Raw genomic sequence first — 4,751 nt, forward strand, 5'->3', positions numbered from 1 at the left:
ACCGTTGGAGCATCAAACGAAGTCCAAATGGTACGAAACTTGATAGGCGGTCTACCGGTAGTAAACCAAGGCCGCTTGGAAAGTCTCGGTCCAATCCGGAAATGTTAAATCTCCACACACGAAACAAAGGTAGAAATGACCACCGGAGGAGAACGAAGCGCCGGAATGCAAAACGGACAACGGGGAAATGCTCGAATGCATGAGGCGAACACGTATGCAAATGCAATGCACATGATGACATGATATGAGATGCATGACAACGATAAAAACACACGGAGACAAAGACCCGAACCCGAGAAAATAAAATAACTTAACGCCGGAAACGGCAAGAGTTGGATTACATATTGGGTAAATCATATCCGGGGTGTTACATGGGAGGTGCGAGCGAGTGCGCGAGAGTCCAGCGCGCGGGAACTGGCGCAGCAAATAAGCGGCGCGCGATTGCGTTTTGGCCCGCGCGCTGGACTACGTATGCCGCACGCGCGGTTTTAGCGCGCCCGCTGGAGCAACTATTCCGGTTGCGCGTGCGCTAAAAGGGGGGATTTTGCGGCGCGGCGCTTGTTTGGCGCACCTGTTGGAGATGCTCTAAAGGCCCTTACGAACCGGTGATACATCCCGGTTTTGCACTAGTGTGTTTTGCTCTGCCGGTGTGTTCCCGCCGTTGATTTTTGGTGCTCGGAGGCTCCGAATCCGGTCGGGGTGTTGTTCCCATTAGGTTAGATTAGGTTAGTGTAGGTCGGCTTCTAGTTCCTGAATCGGCGGTGAGGAGCGCATCCCCCCCCCATCCGCCCCCTCTCTGTCTTCCTGCTGCTCCGCCAGCATGTTTCACCGTTGATTTTTGGTGCTGATTTGGTCGGTGGGTGGGTGGTGTATAGGTTTTCGTGGCAGACTGCAGGTTTAATTTTCCATGGATTTTGTTCCCACGGGTTTTCGTTCTGTTGACATTTGTTGTTGTGGATTATGATGTGCAGTAGTGTATGTGTATTTTGAATAGCAACCCATGAAATTTTCCCACTAGATGCCCTTGTGTTGGATATATGTAGCGTATGTGTTTTTTGAACATCAACCCTAACATTTGTTGTTGATGATTATGGTCATGCTGGTAAACTTTGATTATCAGTGTTGTTGTGCTATTAATTATCAGGATCATGGTATTGTACTTACCAGTGTCATTGTGCCTAACTTACCAGTAGCCCAACTGTTCTGTATTGACCAGTTTTTGTACGTGCTATTAATTATCATGACCGTGGGATTATACTTACCAGTGACAATGTGCCCAAATTACCAGTAGTGTAATAGTGATGTTTTTCACCAGTGATGATATATGTGCATACAATTTCAGTGGTTGGTATTTTTTTGTACCTACCAGTGTGACTGTGTTTGAGTTACCGTGTGAACATTTCTAGGTTTATCATCAGTTAGTATGTTGATTATGTGCTTAACGGCAGCACCTTGGCCGATTTATCCTGTGTTCATTGCTTTATTTACCATGTTCATTGTATTTGTATGTTGTTGTAAATGGTTTCATTCCAATGTTCAGTGCTTTATTGTGCTCTTCGTTCCTACGTGTCAGGGACACAATGTCGAGGAAGCGCAAAGGAGATGGTGATGGAATCGATGAGGTTCCTTCGAAAAAGGCTAAACGCCCTCCTCCGCGGAACAGAGCCTCACCCAGTTCGCTTCTTCTAGCATGCAACGACATGAATCATGACAGGAAGGCTTTCATTGATGATATGGATTTCACAAGTCTTCGGAATATCCAGTATGACCATCTTTTTAACAATCTCAGTGTGTGTCTTGCTGATCTGTACGACCCCGATTCCCGTGAGGTGGTCGTACCAGGGCGAGGCAGGCTTCCGGTTAATGAGGAATGCATGCATCGTGTTATGGGTGTGCCGTGTGGAGGGAAGGATGTCCCTTACAACCTCCCTACTGAAGCTGATATTGAGTTAGGGCTTGAGTTGTTTGGCGAGCTTGGATATGCCCCTAAAATGACTGATCTTGTTGATCTCATAAAGTGTTCTGAAAATGTTGATGATACTTTCAAGCGTATGTGGCTTTTGCTTGTGGGGAATACAATCACTACCCCGACCACCTCCAATAAAGTTAGCCCCAGATGGTATGCTGTGCTGGTAAGTTATTATGTAATTCTGTCATTTTCTTTCTTGTGTGCCTGATAACTTTAATGTATGTCAGTGTGGTAACTTCCATAGTTTTTTGTGGTCCATTTGGTGAACTTCAGTTTCTTTTTTGTTTTCAACTTGCAGCGTGACATCGATGGTATTAAAAATCTCAATTGGTCCAAATTTATTGCTGATGAACTACACAAGGCGCTGCTGAAACGCAAGCCAACCAGGGGTTGCCTTCTCTTCTATAATGTAAGTGACGATGCTTTCCTCTTACCTTCTCTTTTGTCATTTGTCATTTTTTGTCATTTTGTGTCTGGTTTTTGTTCGTGTTTACCATGACGCTTGTATTTTTCTTATCAGCTACTGTGCATTCATGCGATTGATGTTTCTGGACTCGGCATCATATTGCCTGATGGTCCTTTTCCCATCAATGTCTGGACGAAGAAGATGATAACTCTTGTCCTCAACAAGGATGTTTAGGCTGACAAAGTGTCTTTCGGGAAACTACCGGTAATCTATATCTATGTTTTTCAGTTCACACACTGCTTTGTAACTGCATTTTCTTTTCATTGTTTTTTGTTGTTACTTATCTGACTTGTCACTACATTTTTTTCCAGTTGAAGCCTAAGTTTGGCATGAATTTTTGTCTGTTTGGTGGCCTGGAAGGTCTTGACAAGTTTATGTGTGTTCATACTGCCCCAAGCTGCAGTCAGGAGGTGAGCATGTAACCTCGTTTTTTGTTGTTTTTTTTGCTATTCTACGTTTTTTCATAGGCTGATAACTTATTTGTTGCACTCATTGTGGTGACCCTCTTTTGATGTCAACTTGACACTCTTTACTAACTTGTTTGTTTCCAATGTGTCATATCCTCTATAAAGGATAATAATTATGTTGCAACCATGTGATAATTCTTAGTGTAATGCCTTGATAACTTTGTTGCATTCCTGTGATAACTTGAAATCATGATAACTTTGGTTGCATTCCTGTGATGATTCTTTTTTTCTAAAGCCTTAGATAACTTAAGTTTTTTGCTGATATCTAACTGTGCTATTTTAGCTTTCTCGTATATTGATCTTCATTTTCATGGTGACTGAATGTTTGTTAAATCATGAATACATTCATGTGTTTACTGCAACGACACCACACATTTGTTTGGTATTGTTCATGTGTGTGCTTTTTGTGAACTCATGATAACTTTTGTTGCATTTTGGTGATAACTTATTATTTATTTTTATTTTTTACATTTTTTCTGTTGAATAGAAATTTGCCAAATCAACTCAGATAGTTGCTCGGTTCACGTCCGCCATGGCTGGCATACTAGGCAATCTTGTGCAATCATTTACCGCTTTGGATGATGAAGGCCATTCAGATGCATCCCGTCAGCTAGACGTTGGATTGAATGTTCTTTCTTCTGCTGCCTGTACGATGGCAAGGACCACGCGCTCATCGCAAGGCAGGCGGCCAGAAAGCCCTGGAAAGAATGTTGTTGAAGATTATGACAGTGATGACGAGTACCACGGAGGCAATGATGCTGAGTCTGATGCTGACTCCGATGATGATGACGATTTTGATGATATGGATTATCGAGTTGTTCATCGTCGTCGTAACGATCCTTTTGTTGCTTCAGGCAGTGGTACCGCGAATGTAGATATGGGCAGTTGTCCAGCTGGTGATGACACCACACATCTGGATGATGCAACTGTCAAAGCTCACGATGACACAGGACCAGATGTTGAAGACACGCCTGTCCGCCCTGTCGATGAGAACCTCAATGAGTCTCAGATCTTGCTCACTGGCACCTCTCATGCAGCATCAGTCGGATCAGGTGATGGAGGGCTTAGCCAGCAAGGTCTGACAGACACTCAAGCTGAGGCGGGCATTGAATCTTCTGTCAAGCGGTGTGGTTCTCAGCTTCTGAAAAATTTGGTTTACCAGAGGCGCAAGAAACTGAGGCTACCATCACCCCCCCCCCCCCGTTCAGCTTCACCAACTGTGCCGCTCCGTCCAACTTCACCAATTGCACTGTCAGCAGCTGAAATTCATTTAGCTATGAAGAAAGTTGTGGTCCAGGAGCTTCTATACGTGTGGCTGAAAAGGGAACCGGTGTCGCCGTCCCACTATCCACCATGCGGAAGGAGGCCCCACGCAGGTGAATATTTTTTATGGTCTTTTTTATTAATGATGTGCCTAATACAACATGGTAAATCCAGTTGTTTTAGTATGGTAGTTTGGGTAATTTCATGCTGATAATTAACTTGCTCATATTTCCCTTGCGGGGAACCTGGCAAACAATCTGCTGCTGCTAAGGATTCAGAGATTGTACCAGTAAAAATGTATTCACATTCTTACTTTCGTTTATGTTCAGTAGTTCTTTCCTGTTTTTCTATAATATTTTCATGTGCACTGAAACTATAGTTATGTTTTGCACCTACCAACATGCTGGTTATTTTGTTCTTCTTGTCTGATAACTTATTTTGATGAACATTGATAACTGAAATATGCCCCCCTAATAATTTAGAGTTACCAACCTTGGTAACTGTTTGTGCTTGTAACATTTGGTTATTATTTTTTCATGCAGTGCACCTATGAAACAAGTTGCTGCTGCTAAGGGTTCACCAAGTG

The sequence above is a fragment of the Triticum urartu genome, chromosome 2 (genome assembly GCF_003073215.2).
Source record: "Triticum urartu cultivar G1812 chromosome 2, Tu2.1, whole genome shotgun sequence".
Lineage (NCBI taxonomy): Eukaryota > Viridiplantae > Streptophyta > Magnoliopsida > Poales > Poaceae > Triticum > Triticum urartu.